This window comes from Nipponia nippon, unplaced genomic scaffold (assembly GCF_047370975.1).
Source record: "Nipponia nippon isolate SJK-2023a ecotype South Korea unplaced genomic scaffold, ASM4737097v1 scaffold_28, whole genome shotgun sequence".
Taxonomy (NCBI): Eukaryota; Metazoa; Chordata; class Aves; order Pelecaniformes; family Threskiornithidae; genus Nipponia; species Nipponia nippon.
Genome location: NW_028262345.1, coordinates 1860090 through 1880810, shown reverse-complemented (window position 1 = coordinate 1880810; position 20721 = coordinate 1860090). Strand labels below are relative to the sequence as shown.

General features: G+C 43.4%; 1 protein-coding gene and 1 long non-coding RNA gene across 15 annotated transcripts in view; one reads left to right on the top strand and one right to left on the bottom strand.

Moving 5' to 3' along the window:
- PRDM10 (PR/SET domain 10) overlaps positions 1-405 on the bottom strand; it is a 44397-nt gene extending 43992 nt beyond the window's left edge. For 6 of the 7 annotated variants that reach the window (XM_087763249.1, XM_087763245.1, XM_087763251.1 and 3 more), the window contains exon 1: positions 275-405. The gene's annotated coding sequence lies outside the window, so the exon portion shown is untranslated. The remainder of the gene's footprint in view (positions 1-274) is intronic. The other variant, XM_087763248.1, reaches the window with a different exon arrangement.
- On the top strand, positions 395-19930 carry LOC148054978 (uncharacterized). 8 transcript variants are annotated; one of them, XR_015706019.1, is made up of 8 exons: positions 395-524; positions 9813-9953; positions 11803-11897; positions 12430-12487; positions 15437-15506; positions 18521-18652; positions 18733-18807; positions 19144-19930. It is a non-coding gene; the product is annotated as an uncharacterized LOC148054978 (long non-coding RNA). The 8 variants fall into 8 exon arrangements; XR_015706015.1 differs by having other exon boundaries at positions 18733-19930; XR_015706016.1 differs by having other exon boundaries at positions 18521-18807.
- Positions 19931-20721: the final 791 nt, after the last annotated feature.

Below are 20721 nucleotides of genomic sequence, written 5' to 3'. Positions count from 1 at the left end.
GGGGCGGGTGGGGGATCCCGGCTGGGGCGGGGAGGGGGGGGAAGCGGACTGTACCTCTTCCGCGGGGGGGGAAGGGGAATGACTGCGCCCTGCTCCCCCCCCCCCCCCCCCCCCACTCCCGGGAGCCAACGGTTTATCCCGTCCCCAGCGCTAAGGAGCCGCCAGCTCCGGGCGCCATCTTGGGTGCGACTAAAACAACAAGTCCAAAACCCCCGGCGGGTCCCCGCGGCGCTCCCGGATCGGGCTTCCCTCCCGGACCGTCCCATCGCGTTACCTGAGGGGGTCCCGTGAGGGTGCCGCGTCCCGGCCGCCGCCGCCGGCCCCGCTGCGGCCCCAAACCCCCCCACCTGTCCTCACCTCACAATGGTAGCTGCAGAGCGGGAGGGGGGGGGGCGGCCGCCCGGACCTCATTACCATAATCTGCCTGGCAACAGGCGGCGACGCCGCACGCTGATTGGTTGAAACGCCTCCGCCCGCCAAGATAGGGCACAAAAGTCTTCAAGAAAAGACTCGGAGGAGGCCAGGTCAGGGGGCCGGGGAGCGGGGGGGGGGCCACGATCCACGGGGAGGGGAGGGGAAGGGGACCCCTGCCCGGGCCTTTACTCCCCCCTTTGGGTGCCGACGACCAATCAGAGCTCCGCTCTCATCCCAGCTCCGCTCCGCCGGGTGCCTTACCGCCAATCAGAGCGCGCCTCTTATCGCGGTGCTCCGCCCCCTGCTGGGGGAGGAGGTGTGTGGAGGGGGGGACGCGAGCAGCGCCCCCTGCTGGGAGGGCGGGGCAGGGCGCCCCCTGGCGGCGGGGAGGAGCGGGGGGGGGGGGGCCGGTCTCCGAGTGACGTGCAGTGATTTTGGGGCGGGGGGCGGCCGGGCCCCCCCGTTTACACGGCAGGGAGGGCCGGTCCGTCTCCCTCGCCCCCGCTGGATAAGGAGGCGAGCCCGAAATCCCCCGTGGGCTCCTCCCAGCCGCAATCCTCTGCAGCCCCCTGGAGTATAATTCTCTGAAATTGTGTCAAAAATAGCAGTCCAGCGGGCTTCACTGTAATTTTACTTATATACTTATAAATCAAAAGCTGAAGCAAGAGCCATTACTATCTATCGAGGGTCAGCCCATAAGGAAATGCCCCCAAAAGGGCTCCTTCTGCCTAAAGGGACCCAGGCTGGCGCTGGCATTTCTTCTTTTTTTCATGGTATACATGTCCGAGTCCTAAATGTCAGCTCAGGGACGGATAATAATTACTATTGTTCGGAAATTTAACTAATTGGTCATTCCAGTTGGAGTTATTGCTGTACTTTTGTTGCTGCTCGTCTTAAAGAGGTGTTTGTATTACAGTGGCATGGAAAAATACTGCTTTTCTTATTCCTTATTTGTGATTAGCATAGGCTCAGAAAGCTATTTGATGTAGTAATTCAGTAGATATTTCTTAAATAAGACAATCTCTGTGTTTAATACCTTTCAAGTTTATTCCAAACGGCTTCATGAACTGCGTGTGTGTGCACGTACATAATAAACAGTGTTCCACTGAAGCGTGGGCAGCTACAGATCCTGCAATGGGCTATTGTGGCCAGCTGACCCAAAACCCAGTAACAGAGGAAGGGTAAATTTTGGTTAAAGAGGAATCACTGCTTTTACCAAAACTGGTTCTGCTCATTCTCTGCCCTAGGAGAACAGCGAGAGGGTCAGATCTTGGTGCAATTAAGCGTACTTCTCCACTAGGTCTGTCGTTCTAAAGCCTGATCTAGTCTTATCAATTAAGAGGCGCAAATATATATTGAAATCGTCCCCTGTGGTACTGACCTGTCTCTTCCCTGAGCAATCAAGATAAAAAAAGAAAAACACAGATGTGAATTTTCTAACTTGTGCTTAGTAACTTAACCTTAAATTGTTAGATAAGAAAGAATTTTAAAACTGAAGTGAGCAGAATTAGTTACCCAGTTAAGGGAAGTTTGTTGGGCTTTTTTTTTCTCCCTCCACAATACTGCTTGACGACTCTGGGCAGTTCTCTTAACTTGAATTATGAAAGTTATGGAGTCAGTTTATTCCTCTATCCTACAGAAAGAGTTTTGATTTCATTATACCATGCTGAAATGTTGGGATAACAAATCGCACAAGGAAATACATAAGACCAAACAAAACTGCTTTATTTCCCATAAGTCTTAACAGCATTTTGTATTCATTTTAAAAAAATAATCAAAGCATTTTCAAAGCGCTGTATTTTTATTTGGGGTTTCCCAGAGTCTCCCTAACATTTGGAAGTCTTACTGATTCCGATACAAACACGCTCTTGTGCCACGTTTTCATAGAAACATGTAGTTCTACAATTGGGCACAACACAGCACAGGACCTCAGAACAGGGCTGTCCTTTCCCGGTACATGGGTCAGAAGTTATCCCACAGGTTGTTTTCTCCCCCCCCCCCCCCCCCCCCTCTTAGCTTGGAAAGATGTATTCAGTGCAAGTGTACAGTGGATGCAACAAGCTGCCAGATGTAGAAAAAGCATGCTGGTCTGATTCATCATCTGCAGTATCTGGAATCTGATGTAATGCCTATTGTATTTCCCACATTTAATGTGTTGTTTCTGATGCTCCAGCACAGGCTTTGTTTTTCCAATAGCATCATGCTGTCAGAGAGAGACAAGCCTTCACATTAAGTTTGTTTGTTTATTTCTAATCTTCAGAGTTCAAATAAGCTACATAAAATAATTTCCCCATTCGTCTGTATTGTCTGGAGCAGCGCTGTAACCCTTGGTTGAATCCTCTTTCTTCCCCCCCTCACGTCCTGGGATCTGTATCTCCATCTCTGCACCACCTCATTTGTATACTGCTGTTTCAGCACGGCCTCTGCTGCACGTGTCCAGTCTTGCCTGTTTTCTCTCTTCCCCGTGGCCACTACAAGGCTCGTTTTTCCAGACCGCGGCACCGTCTCCCAGATCGAAGCGTGCATACTGACATCCTCCCAGCAAGGGCCATTTTCTCCCTCGTTCCAGGTGGAAAAGCATACTGCAGCCTCACCCCATTTCATTTACTTGCAAATATCTTTTTGACCTCTTTCACTTGACCCTCTTCATCCATTCCCTTCACCTAGTAAAACCACTGCCACAAGCCTTTGCCTTAAAAACAAGCCTCTCACACCTGGACCACAGTCCCCTAAAGCTGCTCACCAACCCTCTGTCTTTCAGACCTCCTAGAAAGCTTGTCTGTTCTTTTCCCAGCTATACCTCTTTGCTTCTGGTTTTGTTGAGGTTATTTGATTTTTCTTCACGACATTATCCCATCCCGAGAAGCATGTAGATTAAAACATGACCAAGAAAAATGCTCAAGCGCTGTAAACTCATTTGAGTTATAGAAGCAGACGATGCCTCGCTGGCCCTGTTGACCTCCCGGACTAAGTCTGTGCATGCTAAGTAGGTACTTGCGCCTAGATTTCCAAATTAAACTGTGCACGGAATTGGGCTATGCATTGTGGTACCCATCTAACTTCCCTTGTGCAAGTCAGCGGCTGGCTGTGATTTAAAACACCAATCTAGAAGATGGAAAAACTTCAGCTCTCTCCATGTTTCTGTTAGAACCTGCTAAATTATAATGCAACTGAAATGTAATTACTTTACATCCTGCACAGAGAATACAAAACATGGTGAAGGTAGTGATATGAGTTTACTGATTTAGAGCAAGCCAGAATAAATTTAATTAAGATGGCCTCATGTAAAACATACAAATACAACAAAGTTATCCTATTTTGGTTCTCAGAGTCATTTCTCCCCCCAAAAAAATTTTATCTAGTTTTTTTAAGAAGCTGAATTAATCCCCTTATACTGCAAGGAAAGGTTTGACTAGAAGAAGTTTGAGGGTTAGTGGTTTTAATGGCACAGAATCATATCTATATTTTAAAAGTGATTTTCCTTAAAACTAAATGAAAAACATGCCATTAGAGGCAGCATTTCATCCCATACATTCACTATTGGCTACCCTTTTGCCTCATCTGTACCCACAAATGGCATTTATCCCCCAATATTTAATAAGAAATATAGGAAACAGGCACAGTAATAAGCAAGGAAACAATTCACATAGCCGCCGCTGCCCCTCCCCCCCCAATCTTTACTGTGCATTTTGTGAAAGGCGCATCAAGTCTTAGGAAAAGGGAGCTTTTCAGTTCACCATGAAAACCAATTTAGCAAAGCCATGCTGTGGTGCAGGGATGGGAAAAGAGTTCTGGCTGCAAAAATGCCTGCAGGGAAAACACTTTGCTGCTCACACACCAATATCTCCCTGACTTCATTATAACAACATTTATTAAGGCTGCTGCTCCTGATGGAGTCTTGAGATCTTTGGGTTTAGGGGAAGATAGAAATCAACTAAGAGAGTTTAGCATTTCACAAGTTTTGATGTAAAGTGCCTGTTTGCAAGCTTTTCCAGGGTGAGAAAAACATTTTTCATTCTTATGCACAGCTGCTGTTGTGGAGTCCTGGCTCTTAAGCAAGGCAGCCGGGAGCTTGTGGTCCTAGGAAGCGTCCAAGCTCAGAGGCTGTGGCAAGTACAGGAACACCGGTGCAGCAGAGTTGTTCTTTGCATTGCAAGACTTCTTAATTATTGGAGCATTTCCCAGAAATCTGCACTGGACAGAGGTAGCTTAACTTCAAATCCAGGTCAACTACTTCTTCAGCTGGGATTCCAGCTGAAGTATATGCATTTCTTCTCTGGGAAATATCTTCAACCATGAATAGCCTTACCATACTCAACTGAAAGTACCCAACTTTGCCAGTTTTTCACTCAAGTTCAGGTGTCACCACTACCCAGTTCAGGTTATGGAGAAGCATTGTCATTACTAGGAAATAATTTGTGCATCAACTGCAAAGTAAACAGAGAGGCTGGGTTTCCTCTCCATTAAGCAAGCTGGAACGACTCAGAAAACTATTAACAATGCTTTTGATATTTTGAGTTTGCTAGAAAGCTGAACAGAAATAAAGGCTGAATATTCTCTATTGAAATTAGTACTGTATCTAGGCATTATAATAAGTCTTTAAAAGATCATCCCAAAGATTTACAGGATCTAAAGGATTTAAGTTTTCTAGAAAGTTTCTCCAGCCCTGGGAAAGGACTTATTAATACACATCCTTTTGATAGTTGCTTTAAAAAAGTGATGATGAGATGACAGAGTCAGTCTTACCCAGCTTCTGTTGGGAAAGGAGGGATCTTCAGAGATATTTCTCCTGCTTCTGGATATACTTAATAAAGAGAGGCAACATGGAAAAAAGTTCAGTGATAACTTACATTAGATGTTTAAACAGCAGCTACTTTAAAAAAAAGGTCATATTTTATCATCTAATTTAGTATATGTGCCAATCATGCACTGTTTACCTGGACTTTTTATAGAACAGAAAAAGCCTGTGGCTGGGAAAACTTGGTATTATTTTTCAATATGTATGAAGACAAATATATTTGTATCTGTCTGATGGTCAGTCTTCCTCCTTCCCCAGAATTTAGAAACTAAGAAATCTGACCTACTCATGGATGTAGGAGCTGGCACGGGCGGGTGTTCCATGCCAGTGAGTCCTATCCATCACAGACACCATAGTATATAATCTAAGCGAGCTTTCTCTTGGGAAAAATTAAGACTTTGTTCTTGCAGCCTTGAACAAGAGACTAAAAATGTCACTGAAGACAAGGCTTTTTTTTTTCCAAGGCCCATTTTACTTATTTGTTCTTGTGCCAACATTTTTATGTACTTTAAACAGGGGACTTTTTTCTTCCCCCAGTGTTTACTCTCCTGATGTATTTATAGACAGCAGTCATAGTCTTTCCTGAAGTTTATTTCGTTAGACTAAGCAAGCCACATTTCACAGAATGGTTGGGGTTGGAAGGGACCTCTGGAGATCATCTAGCCCAACCCCCCTGCTAAAGCAGGTTCACCTAGAGCAGGTTGCAGAGGATTGCGTCCAGGCGGGTTTCAAATATTCTCCAGAGAAGGAGACTCTACAGCCTCTCTGGGCAGCCTGTTCTGTCACCCTCAAAGTGACGAAGTTTTTCCTCATATTCAGATGGAACTTACTGTGTTACAGTTTGTTTGGTAAGATCCCCTCTCAGTCTCCTCCAGGCTAAACAGACCCAGCTCTCTCAGCCTTTTCTTATAAGAGAGATGCTCCAGTCCCCTAATCATCTTGGTAGCCCTCCGCTGGACTCTCTCCAGGAGTTCCTTGTCTTTCTTGAACTGGGGAGTCCAGAACTAGACACAGTACTCCAGATGTGGCCTCACCAGGGCAGAGTAGAGGGGGAGGATAACCTCCCTCAACCTCCTGGCCACGCTCTTCCTAATGCACCCCAGGATACCATTGGCCTTCTTGGCCACAGGGGCACATTGCTGGCTCATCGTTAACTTGTTGTCCACCAGGTCCTTCTCCACAGAGCTGCTTTCCACCGGGTCAACCCCTAACCTGTACTGGTGCATGGGCCTATTCCTTCCTAGGTGCAGGACCCTACACTTGCCTTTGAACTTCATTAGGATCCTCTCTATGCCCAACTCTAGCCTAGTCTTGCTGAATGGCAGCACAGTCTTCTGGTGTATCACCCACTCCCCCCAGTTTTCTATCATTAGCAAGCTTGCTGAGAGTACACTCTGTCCCTTCATCCAGGTCATTGATGACTAAGTTGAGCAAGACTGGACCCAGTACGGACCCCTGGAGAACACTACAAGCTACAGGCCTCCAACCAGACTCTACACCACTCATTACAACCCTCTGAGCACTGCTGTTCAGCTAGTTCTTAATCCATCTGCCTGTCCACTCATCTAACCCACATGTCCTGAGCTTACCTATGAGGATGTTATGGGAAACAGTGTCAAAAGCCTTACTGAAGTCAAGGTAGACAACATCCACTGCTCTCCCCTCATCTACCCAGCCAGTCATGCCATCATAGAAAGCTATGGTCAAGTATGATTTCCCCTTGGTGAATCCATGTTGACTGCTCCCGATAACCTTCTTTTCTTCCACATACTTAGAGATGACACCCAGAATGAGCTGTTCCATAACCTTTCCAGGAATGGAGGCAAAGCTGACTGGCCTGTAGTTTCCTGTGTCTTCCTTCTTGCCCTTTTTGAAGATTGGAGTGACATCGGCTTTCCTCTAGTCCTCAGGCACCTCTGCTGTTCTCCGTGACCTTCCAAAGAGGATGGAGAGTGGCTTAGCAATAACATCTGCCAGCTCCCTCAGCACTTGTGGGTGCATCCCTTCGGGGTCCATAGATTTGTGGCTGTCCTCTCTGCCTAAATGATCTCTAACCCATTCCTACTCAACCAAGGGAAAGTCTTCCTTATTCCAGACCTTCTCTCCTACCTCCAGGGTCTGGGGTTCCTGAGGGCCAGCCTTAGCAGTAAAGACTGAAGCAAAGTATTTAGTAACTCTATCTTTTCTGTATCCTCTGTCACCAGGGTGCCCACCTCATTTAGCAGTGGGCTCACATTTTCCCTAGTCTTTCTTTTGCTACTGATGTACTTGAGAAAGGCCTTCTTGTTGTCCTTGACATCCCTTGCCAGATTTAATTCCAAGTGGACCTTAGCCTTCCTCACCACATCCCTGCGTACTCTAACAGTGTTCCCATGTTCCTCCCAAGTGGCCTTTCCCTTTTTGCACATTCCATAAGCTTCCTTCTTCCATTTGAGTTTTGCCAGAAGGTCCTTTCTCATCCATGCAGGTCTCCTGCCCTCTTTCCTTGATTTCTTACTCATAGGGATGCATCAATCTTGAGCTCAGAGGAAGTGATGCTTGAAAATTAACCAGCTCTGTTGGACTCGCTCCTAGCTGCTAGAGCCCAATCCATAAGATTCTTCCAAATGGATCCTTGAAGAGACTGAAGTTACCTCTCTTGAAGTCTAGGGTTACAATCCTACTTATTGTAGGCTCTGTTGTCTTTCCAGCAGATACCAGGGTGCTTGAAGTCCCCCATGAGAATCATGGGGTGTGATCATAAGGCTACTTTCAGCTGCCTGCAGAAGGCCTCATCAACAACTTCTTTCATCTTCCTTTGTGTAGGATGTTCTTCATTCCCTCATCTGTCACTAGCTCCTCTGCTGGAGTGGGGCAACAGGGCATTTCAGAAGAAGCTTTCATCTTATACAATGCATTTTCCAAAGCAGCTTTAGAAACCCTTTGTGATTTGTAAGAGTAAAAAAATCATCTTCCCTGGAAAGCCTCTAGCTCTTACCTAAAACTCTGGATCCCCCAAGTTTGTAAAAGTACTCACCAGCTACGGTCTCATCCTTCAGCACCTGAATAAGATGAACAAGGCTTATCTGGAGAGAGTAGTCAGGGTCATTTAAGGATGCAGGTCATCAGGCAAGTTCAAGAGGATGAGGCAGGTCTGAGATCCAGACACAAATTAAATCTGCAGGTCATGATGCAGCCTAGTAAGGACAATCAGGATCAGACAAAACCCAGTAATCACGTATTAAGTCCATAGCAATGAGGCAGGCTCAAGATCAAGCTGGGAAGTGATGTTGGAGATCCATAGCCAGGTAGCTAGACCCCAACATTTCTCTAGGACCACTCAGGCACAGAATGAGGTCCCAGGGCTCGGCTTAAATAGAGCTCCTGGGCCCGTGGGTGGAGGCCACAGGTGAAGCTGCTCAGGATCAGTAGGATTTATTAGTGGTCTCAGGGGCCTGGCAGGGTGTTTGTCTACTGCTTAGGTGCTACAGGTAAAGCTTTGTCCCTACAGTTGTTCCAATTTTAGGTGAAGTAGGCTGTTGGCGTTTTTTTCCCGTAAGTTTTGCTTTAGAGTTTGTCTTAAATGTAATGTTTGTACTGTTACTCTATTTATTAAAAGCTTGTGGGTCTAGTTCAAAAAAACTATAATTTTGGAGGAGTTTGTAGGCTTTACCTCTTTTCCTGAGGTTTGAGTCTTTATTTATTGTACTTTCAAGTTTTTCACTAATCTTTTCTCATAATAATTATCAAGTTAGACCTTCGAAAAGAAAAAATACTGTTGAAATTTTCCTAGAGGGTTCTGGGATTTTGTGGCTAAGTATAAGGAAAGCCAACCTTTGCAACGTTAGTAGAGTTGCATTGCTATTGATATCTCCGGCGCAGGAGACCGCAGCGTCCTGTTTGAGTACCTGACCCTGCAGGGAGAGTTGTGCAGACAGGCACCTGCAGCGGCAAGGGGCTGTATTGATTCAGATGTCATCCTGGATTGCATTTGAAATACTTCTGTAGAGCAGTTCTTTGCAGCTGGATGTGTCCTTCAAGAGGATAGTTGTCTTGGTAGAAGAGGAATGTTTACTTTACTGACTGATTAAAGGAGGGGATGTTTTGAAACTAAACTGAGTTTGAAAGGTAAGTGTATTCCACCCACACTATAGACTGATACCTCAATGCCTTTGAAAACAAGTGTCTTAGGAGAATAGTAGGTATCAAATGGAGTTAATGTATAGCAAGTGCCAAGATTTGTCAGTGAGTTCAATGCTGCCTTATCTCTAAAGCTGACAAAAAGAAAAGGGTATCATCTGAGACAGCCATTAAGATTGAAGCTGCAGCTTCTGCCCTGGTGCAGATGGCTACAAATGAAAAACTCCTGCTGCCAGCCAGACAGGAAAAACATGAAAATTTGCTGCACAGAGGAAAAGCGCAGAGCTGCTCAGAGCAGGGAATTCTGGCAGATCCTCCACTGTGCCTCAGACAAATGACACTGGAGGAAAGATGCAGATACAGTAGGCTGCAAAGAAATAACGTGTCAATCTGCCTCCCCAAAATCTTTTAGTGAACAGAACATAACCCAATTATTTTGAGCCATTCTCTTTTTTTTTCCTTTATTTTTTTCTTCTTGCAGGAAATACTGCTCATTGTCAAAGCTCATGTGATGTTATTTGAGTGCACCCAAATGTTATGTATTCCAGGTGTGCCCAGGCACCTGGCCAGCTTGACCTGAAACAGAGGTGTCTTCTTCAAAGCAGCAGATTTACACAGTAAGGTGAGAGCATTTTTTAAACACAGTTATGACAGTAGTTATCATTTCTCTGTTATTACAGAGTTGTTCAACTGTTGCTTTGAACTCTTGTAACCTCAGCCTGCATACAGTGGAAAAATTCAGGATTTGCTTGCCTGAGCATGAGGCTGCAGTTCACAATAAAATATTTGCTGCAGTTCCAGCTGAGAGTGCTTGTGTGTCCTGCGTCATGTTAGGTTTGCTCTGCCTTAATTTTGCAGGGACTCTTCCAGAGATTTGTTTCGAGGGTTTTGCTGTCAGAGTAGAATTGCTATTTCCCAGGGCTCTAAAATCCTTTTGCTTGGGAAGACTGCCTTTAAAGCTAATGTGCTACAGTGGGAGATCAGGTAGGATCTGGGATGTATGTTTTATCAAAGGATCCCAGAATTTGACCCCCGATTTTTAGAATGTTCTGAAATTTGCTGCTTAGTGAATTTGCCTGAATAGTAGAGGACCACAGTAACAGCAAGGGCATTTCTTAAAGCAAATTTAATCATTTTGATCAAGAGACTTGCTAGCTGTAGACCTATCCAATCAGTAGCCAATTTTTACACTGAAATGCCTTTTTTGCCACTGTGGTAAGACTGTCTTGAAAGTTACCGTTTTAGTTGCTGAAGTATTTAGAAGGGCAAAGGAGAGGAATATACCTAAGATGTCTAGGTCATTTTAAACTTCTCAGATCAGTCTGATAAGGCTGAATTCATCTCCCGAGTGAGTTCTGTTTCATTCAAGAATACCCTAATAAGTTGAATGAGCCACTTCAAGTCCTTGTGGTCCTCCTTGAATGCAAAAGGTTGTAATGAGACTTCTCCCTCTGTGTTAATCTTTGTAATGAATTCTAGAGCCTGGCTCCCCTTCTCTGCCCTCTCTTCACTAATTCCCTGCAGAACTTCTAGGAAACCTGCTGGTGATGTCTGTTTTCATTTTTTCCCTCCCAAGTTTGGCCTTCACCTAGTTTGATTTTTACCCATTCAGTTCTTACAGTGGTTGCAGAATCTGTAGAAAAAATATTTTACAAAATACTGTTTCATTTAATATAGAGCAACTGCAACACAGCAGAAACACATTAAAGGAGTAATTAAGACTAAAAGACAATTCAGTATTTCTGTAACACCTGCTGGGGGTTTATCTCCTTTCATAGCCTTTCACCAGGCTTTCTTTAACAGCTGACATGTTGGTTGATAACATAAATGCAAAATAAAAATGAATGAAAGAGCCCTCTACCGTACAGAATGCAGGCTTCTTTCATGATGAAATACTCAATAGTGAATCATGCAATTGTTGAAAAGCTATTGGCAAGCATTTGAGTTGAAGGCGCAGAAAAAAGACTTAACGTGTGCGGTGTTTTTCCTTCCCTTATGTCTAAGAAACATTTTCACAATGCAAGAACCTTTAATGAAGAGAAAAACTTCTGTAGCTGTAAACTCATTTGATTCTAATTTTTCATTGCTGTACTTCTTGGATGCTTTTTTGGTAAATTATTTCCTGCCCTGTGCCAGATGCTGTTTTCAATCACAATGAAGTAATAGTCCTTTGTGAGTGATATCACAGTATTATACCACAGCCCTTATTGTGACTTCTCAAATTTAACATACTGAAATACATTCTTTGTTGGTTGTTTGGGGGCTTTTAGATCTAGGGTTTGACTGAAGTCAGTCTGTAATAAAAAAGAGAGAACAGAGCCCAGAGAACTTGGACAGTATGCAATTTGCAGAAAAACACGGAAACAAAAGAAGGGCAGAAAGGAAAAGTTTGAATATTTGATATATTCTCTCTTCTTGTATAGACAGAGGAAAAACTTGAAATAAGACTTGTGTAATTTGTTGTTTTTCAGGTTTGGAGATGGTGTAGGTATTTACTTGCTGACCATGCCAAGGGATCTACCCGTGTGCCTGCCCTGGGCTGCTGCAGCTGATGCTGGATCAGCAGGTAGTGTTGGGCAGGGGTCTGCTCCTGTTTCACACCACTGCATGTGCTCTGGCTCTGTGCCCATGTGCTAAGGCTAATATATCCAAATACAAATAATTCCTGGTTCTTCAACTAGATCATGGGGCTAGGCCCTTCTAAATTTAGGCTAGAAACTTTGCTGTTCCCTTTTAGACATGTGATCTGTGGGTTTCATATCATGATGACACAGTTCCATCCTTTGCCGGTATAAGGCTTATTAAAACTGGTGTATGTGTTTGTGCCGGTGTCCGTGTGCATAGAAATGAATTCTTTTGAAGGGTTATGTAAAGATATATTTTCCAGAAGACAGAACAAATACAAGGAATCCAGCTGAGTTACTTAAGGCCTGATCGTGCAAGGAGTGGAGTGCTCAGAATTTTAAATGGAGCACTTTGCATCCCCCAGGTCTGTCAAAGGTTGTCAGGGTGTGTCTGTTTGTGCACATGTATATGTATGTGTTTAAGCATAAATTGATGTAAGGACATAATTATATATGCTTATTTTTTCCCCTTAGAAGTAAGCTGGTAATTATGAAAAAGAAAGTGAGATGGAAGACGTTCCTTTTGAAATTGGTAAGTAAATATTGGCTTAATGTCTTTGCTAAGAGGAGACTTTTTTGGATGGCTTTTCAGCCTTTCCAGGCAACAAAGGAGCTGGCAAACAGGTCTGTCATCCAGCTCTATTTTCAGGAAGTATGGAAAAGGTCTCATTAGACTTTTCAACAGAAAAGAGGGAGATATTTATAATACCGATAGAATATTGATACATTTAAATGTGCTGATATATGAGATTTCAAGAAAATGAAAATGTGGTCAAATTTTGCCCTCATTGTGGTCCACTGAGACTGCACCAGGTAATAAGTTGAGGAAAAATTTAGCCAAAAGCAGTTTTGAGGGAAACTATTAAAATGCAGATAAATGAAGATGTCTGGCTGACCAGAAGAATCTGTATTCATGTGGCGAATCTTTCATTACTCATACTGCAATGCTTTCTGAAGTATATTTTTGTATCATCATTTTCCATTTTAAACTCAGCTCTTAAATCCCAAAAGGGAATTAACTACCAGCCATTTGCATTTTAAAGGGAAAACTCAAACCTCAATAGAGTGCTCTACTTAAGACTCCTTTTATATAACTTAGCCAATGAGCTACATCTTGGTATAGACCTCAGGGAGTCAACCAAATGACTGAGACAAGGCAGGAAAACCTAGACTTGGAAGAAGCCTTGTAATTTGTTTCATAAAACGCAGAACATGCTGGTATCGGTGTGAAGCTCTCCTGCACACTGGTGTTTTCATCATTGTGGGGCAAAATGCCTTCGTTGTTGGGGGAGAAAAAAGGGCCTTTGACCTTTGGCAAACTGGGACAGCTAGAGCACAGGCTACTCTCTCTTCCCGTGTGCGAGGGAAAATCGTAGTAAAAAAGTTGTAAAATAAAACCAGCAACTTTTAATTCAGCCTTTTGCAAGACATGGGAAATGACAACTGGAAAGTTACAGGAGAAGCGACATGGGTTTTGTTAAAACAAAGATCTCTCGGGGGGCTGACTCATCTTCTGAGAAAAATGTGATTCAGGAAAGGGATGGAGGGGGCTGTTCTCCCCCTCGGGCCATGGGTCTGCTGGTGGAAGTTGTAGGCGGTCCACTCCTTCCCTTGGAGACATTGGGATTCATCTTCTCAGATGTCCTAGTTCCTTTCAGCTGTGTCTTGCTGTATGCCTTTATTGAACTGAACCAGACTTCAAATACACGTATTTCTTTATTTCTTATCGCCAAGAGAACCTATCTTCTGACTTCTTGCTGCCTTAGGAGCTTGAAAGCTGCGAAAGTACTGCTACTTCTCATTATCTTGTGGCCCTCCAAAGAACCGTACATTTCAAAGGTTGAAAAACCCAGTGCAGAATATGAAGCTGCTCTCTTAAATGAGTTTATAAATAAATAGTACTACAGAGCACTGTCTGTATCTGGGGCATTTAAAAAAAGTTCTAGAGTGAGGTCTGCAAATATGAATTCCCATGCCTGGGAATTCCAAAATCCCACTGATTTCCCCCTAACTGTGTTGAAGACTAGGCTGCTAATCCGCACAACACCCTTCAGCTCCTTCCTGAAGCGTGGCTTGGTGACAGGCGCCGGAGGGCAAAGCTGCAGGTCCTGCTCTTCCCTGTGATACCTTGTGCGCAACTCCCTTCTCTCCAGGGTGTGCATTTCAAGAAACTAAAATAAACATACCTCTGTTGATATAAGAATGACTGGGTGATTGGGAGCCATGAAGCTTCTAAAGATGATTGTAACAGGAAATGTATCTTAATATTTGTTTGAATAGAATGATGCAAACTGCAGCAGTCTATGCTGATATCAAGTGAGGAGGTGATTTTTGGTGGAGTTATTTTGCTTTTAAGTGTACCAGAAAAATAAGCACTTAAAAGTATCACGCAGCTGATGGAGAACAATGGTTCCCAGTAATAAAGCTTTGCAGTATCACATGTGACATGTCTCCTAGACATCTTAAAATTCCCTATTGTCTGTTCCTGTGTCACAAGTTACTTCCTAACACACCCTGTTGCTTGCAAACTGAGTAACTGCACAAACAAGGGATGGGGGGGAAATAAAAGGCAACTTCTGTATGCAGTAAAAGAGCTTGTTAGCACAGGTTATTCTATGATGCCTGATGTAACAGGCACTGAATCAGACCTGATTGCGGAGGGAGGGGTAGATTTTTTGTTGTTGAATTGCACTTATCTTCAAAGCTGCTGGAAGTGATTGTACATTTATTCAGCAGGACAAGTCCTGAGGTTTTTATATTTGATGTTGTTCATTGCCGTGCTATTTGTTACGATGATTTGGCTTTTAATCCAGCAATGAATACTGAATGAAGAATTCAATCATGAATCAGATCTCTTCTTTTGCTTGCCAGTAATACAAGCCATTTTTATTTTCAATTTCAGGTTTCTTTTACAGTACAGGACAAAAATAAATTATGAATGGAAAGAAGTTAAAATTGTTCCTCTTGAGCAACTCTCCTGCATCAATGCTTAATCCTTCCATTATGTGTGATATCATTAATCATTCTACTGTAATACTTGACACGCACATTTGTGGGACAAATTCAGATCTAATATAAAAGCTGCAATAATACTGACTTATGTGGAACTGCAGCTAATTATAACATATTTGAATTTTCATTTTTCATGAAAGACCTCTCTAAAATGAACAACCTTTCACACTGTTCAGATGAGACTGTCTGAGTGAGACTGGCAAGCAGACGAGGAGAGAGGAAAGAAACATTGTCCAAGGACAACAGGAGAAATCTCAGCATCGTAATGAGCCAATATCTATGGAAAATATGCTCAGGTGTTGGTGGATTTCTTTTAATTGTGAGGTTTTTTCTCTTTAAGCTCTCGTATGGCTTTTTTTACCACAAACTGCACTGCTCAGCTTATTTCAGTTGGGATGGTTTGGTTGCCTTTATATGAATGCCTGATCCTGCCATCTTCGGAGACTAAACAACGCTTCTGTCTTCACAGGTGGACTAGAAGAGAGAAAGATGACAGGATGCCTTCAGCCCATTGTAGGAAGATATTACGATGCAACAGGGTGAGAGTTTACTAAATATTTTCTGTAATGCAGCCTCTCCTTCCTCTCTCCCCCCAGTGTCTTGACTATGCCTTTATTTGTAGACCTTTAGATCCCCTGCCTTTTGAGTCCTGCGTGTCAGGTTGTGTTTGCTACAGCCCTTTGGAGAAGGATCGGGCATTATTCTGCCTGGAGATCCTGCCAGCGCCCAGAACCTCGCATCCATCTGGAGAGAGAAAATGAGCAGCATAAACACCCAGTTTTTGTATGCTCTGAAAACCGATGGTTAGCTAAAAAGGTGGCTAGGCTCTCTTCTGTTTTTGCATTTGGGATCCTAAATCTGAGTGTGGGCTCATTACTCTATTAAATGATATATTGGAGGTAATTTCCTTTCCTGGATAATAAATCCTACAGATGTGCACATCTATTCCAAAAATGATTGCTGGTATCTTTCAGACATTGCATTTGTCTTGGGTAGCCTTCTTCAGACAAACAAATTGTCCAGTGAAATTCACCGTGATCATTGGTTTTGCCCTCCATCTAGAAAATGAGAGATCATAGACTTAGCACATTTTCCGGACGCTAAGATTCATATGCAGAGTACTGAAGGGAGCGGCGGCTTCCTTGAGCAGCCACACTCTTGTTGTTCTAGCCTTAAGCATCCTTGATAGATGTATTTTTCTTTTTCTAATGCATTGCCACCTTTTCTGTGCTGATGTACTTCAGCAAAGCAGTAATATTTCTAAACCTAAGAGAAGGGGTTATTTTGAAGTTTGCCGTTAGGGTAGAGTGAGTGTTAACGTTACGATAGGTTCCCCAACAGTCTGTTACATGCTGTAGGCCAGGATCGTGCTGGTTGAGATTAACGTAGCACAAACTGCTGTTTAAATCTCCCCCCAGAAAAATCTCAGAATACCTGCATGAAGTTATGATGTGAAAGCCAGTTGAATGGCACTGTTTTGGGCACAGAACAGAGCAGGAAAATGGCCATCAAGAGTTAAGAATTCATTGATGCAGTAAAGGGTAGACTTTTCCTCCCTTCCCTGCCAAGCCCTTTTAAAGATGTCTTTGAGTAGAAGCAGAAAGGCTTGTTGTCCACTATTCACTGTGTCACTTCCTTTTCATGGATTCCTGTGCTGTTTTTCCTCACGCCTGCCATTACTCCTTTTATCCCTATTTTTAAGGTACGACTCCACTTGCAAGGCATCTGTTCTTATTTATTCTCCATCCTTTCACTTTTCTAAACTTCACTGTATTCCCATAGAAATCACCTTTCTTTTTTTTTTAAACTCCTATCTGCCTTGCATTATCTTTCGAGGCCTAGAAGGTCTCTGCATATTTTCTGTTGCCCTCTTTCTATAGAACATCTCCATCCTCTGTGTATACCTTTATATCTTAAACCCAGTTTCTTCAGCAGTTTCCTTCATCTCGTTGCTGCTGGGCTTTCTACACCTTGTCTGCAATGTGTTGTCCTTTTGAGTTACAGATGGAAGACTGAGCTGCAAAACTGCAGGAACCCTAGAATTCCACAAAGAAATTACGCAGCCAAATATAGATGTCCCATTCCAGAGCAGACTGGCAACTTTCTAATGTTATTTATGGGTTTTGGAGAAGTATTATTTCCCAAAGGCACATACATAGCTGGATGCTGGATCAAGTTTTAGTTGGCTAATAAGTTTTGCATTGCCTTATGCTCCTCATACAGCCTTGTTAACGCATAGAGGTCTTGTCCTAAGCGCAGTGTGGCTTGTGATGAGTTGTGGCAGTTAACTGTATATCACTCGTGCCAGTTGGGTGGTATATTTTTTCTAGAAGCACTGTTTAGTGTTTTTTATATTGCTGAATTGTGCTGGAGTAAGGAGTTCTCTTTACTCAAGCCCACCACATGCTGTAGTAATTTTCTAAATTCAGTTTGCATTCGACTTCCTAAAACCAAGGCTGACTCAGCTCTACCGCTGCAACCTCTAACTTGCACATATCTGTCACGCAGAGCTAGTACGAATGATATGATCTGCCATTTAAATCTTCAATCAAGTTTTTTTTAATTAAAAGAACTGCATAACATTACCATTCACAGGCTAGATCAATTTTATGCTTTAATTTGTGGAATTTAGGAGAATGGTGAGAATATTTGAAGACTTTCTCACTTCTGTGAACTCATTCTCCAGGTACTGGAAGGATCTTGGCACATCAGGTTGCTGAAGTTGATGTTCCCAGTGACTTTAATGGTACCAGACACATTCCTAGCTGACTTCTGTTTGCCCTTTTCATCAAGAGTTTAACATTGCCCTTTCAGGGCACGTTTTTGCAATCATAAATATGTTCTTTCCGATGACACAGTTGTGGTCTTGGAAGTGATAATGGGCAGAGATGTTCACATGAAACACTTCTTAAAGAATAAACAGTAGCAGCCAAAGGTGAGGATGAGATTCTCAGTGCTTTGTTAGCACAGATGTACTGGGAAAAGGGCACTAAAAACCCTGGAACCAAGCATATAAAATGGGATTCTTGGAAGGAAATGAAAGCTGCCACCTATCTGACAGGATTAACAACAGGAAAGGTGTTCTAGGGAATGCCGCAGCCTTGCAGCATTCATTCAAACTGGTACTGTTGTCACAGGCAACAGATAACTACCGGTTCTCATCTGGAATATATCTACATGCGGAATTAACAGTGACCATTGTGAGTGTCAACACACCTGCAGTAGCATAATCTGCTGTTTCTACTCATCTGAAAGCATCCAACGCCAAAGCCTTTCTCTGCTGAAAGTGTTTGGCTTTTTTCAGTTGCTGGAATTGCATTTGCATTTTCTGGAGACGCTGTCTCAATCTCCCTTCCACCCTGCCACCCAGCAGCTGCATGAATTCAGTTGCTTGCAGAGCTCTTGATGACCACCAAGGAAAGAACAAGATCTCTGGTGGCTTAGAACTTTTTTTTCTGAGGACTTTTTTTCCTAGGGAGCACTGATCTATGTATGAGGGGGAATTGGTTATTCCTAATGAATTCAAATTTTAATTTGTTGCTTGTTATTTTAGGTAGTGAACTGAGCACTGATGGCCTCGCTTTTGAAGCAGAATATGCTGTGTTGCAGCCTCGTGACAGGACTTGAGCTCTTACACGCTGGCGTGTCTGCAGCGTAGCACTAGGAGAAGGCTATGTTACTGGAGGTGAGAGTGAAGCTGAGGTCATACCTTGTGCTTATCTGTGAGACTTCCTCAAAAGTTACCAGACTGAAATTGCTTTTCAGGAAAACGAGGATAACGCTGTTGTAATCGAGGCTGTCTCAGTAAAAATACTGCAAAGTGAATCAAGTATCTGTTTGGTATGTCATGCTTGCGTAGAGGGATGCCGCTTTCTTTTGCATTAACAGCCACTGTCCTATCATAAATTATTACATCTGAATATGTCGAGGCAGAGGGCTAGGTCTATTCTGGTTGTACTGTTGCTCTGACCTCTGACACTGGCACCACATGGCTGTGGAAATAGAGACTCTTGTGAGGGCCCTCATGCTTTGCATGCCTCTGTACTTAGACATTTGTGACTTGATTGCAAGAGGTACTGGGTAACGTGCAGCCAATTACTTCAGTTTCTGCTGTGCCCCAAAAATCAAATCTTCACATACCCCAAATTAACAAATCCTTTTCTTTTTTTTTTTCAGCTTTTTTGCCATCCTTTAAATGTGTTAGCTCACAGAGGGATTGTGAACATTAATACTCACCAAGCACTATGTAAATATTTAAGTATTGAAAGTATATTAATTTATATAGCACTTTTAAATGCTATATAAATTCAACCTCGAATGAAAGCCCCTATCCAAAGGTTTATAAAGAGCTTGTACATTTTGGGCTGGGGAGAAAGAAAAAAATACCTCTGTTTTTAAGAAAAGGGAAAAGCTTAACTCAATGTTCTGTTATTTACTCATGTATTGATATTGCACAATAAAATATTTACATTAAAATGTATCAGTTTTCAAAAAACTTGTTAACTCCATTTTCCAACTGAATTTGGCCAAGTTGGAAAGAAAATTATATGTGCCAGAGGACTGCAGTAAAAGAGATTTAAAGGTTTTCAAATACCATAAAAAAAGAGACTATAATAAGTGACTAGTGGACCAGTCAGCTGTTTTAATTAAAACTGGGCTGCTTATTGATCTATTGCAGATTTACCCCCATCTGCAACATTTCAGCAATATTCCCTTCAACCATTTCAGAAAATAGCGCTTGTAAGGGACACTAAAGACTATGGAAGTTGAGAATGGAAATGTCATATAACTATGTGACATTTTGTACAAGGATCTATTATTTTTTTTATAAGTAATGTGGTGAAATTAGAATAGCAGCATCAATGCACATTTGGCGCAATTAGTTTTAAAGCCAGAAACGTGTCCTTAAATAGTGGCAGAACATCTGCACTGAAAGAAACCGGTGTTTCGCACTGACTGACACGCAAACTGGAGAAGAGGTGATGACAATGATGTCATGGGGATACGTGCCTGTTTTTTAATTGAAGTTTACGGAGAGCTTTGCTGTTTACAGAGGTCAGCAGCACATGTGCTGTCATCTCTTCCAGGTAGTTCCTGGCAAGCACCTGTCCTCAGTGGTGGCAGTGGGATGGAGGAACCTGTGATTGTTATTCAATGCCTGGTTTTTAAGAAAAAAGAACATTAAGAAAAAACACAACTGTCTTCGTTTTTATTGCAAAACAAGAGGGGAGCTTGCTGATAGCACTGTGGGCCAAGGGTTTTAAGACATCAGGGATAGATGTAGACATGGTTTACTCTTTAGAGTGGGAAACATCATTGTTTTCTTTTTAGATGAGGAAACTGCGTCATTTTCCTTTTATTACCCCAGGAAATCCCCTCCTCGTGGCAGTGGTGGGGAGAAGCAACAAGGCCAGAAGGCTTTGAGGCTGCAGACCCCCATACAGCCCCTGGCCACGCCACCCCCGCAGCCTTTTAGGCTCCTCGATGTAAGGAATTTCTATAGCAGCCTAAAAATAACAGAGGGGTGAAAATTTCCCCCGGGGTCTTTCCCGCCCCGCGTTTCCTCTCAGGGCCTCCTCAGCCTCGGCCGCCATTTCCCGGGAGGGCGGGGCTCGCCCCGGTGGGCGGGGCAGTCTGCCCCCACGCCGCCTCCTATTGGCTGGTAGCGGGGTAGGGGGCGCGGCTCCGTCGCCCAGCCGGCCTTACTCACCCGGGGGCAGGGGCGGTTTTCCTTAGCGGCGCGGCGATTGGCCG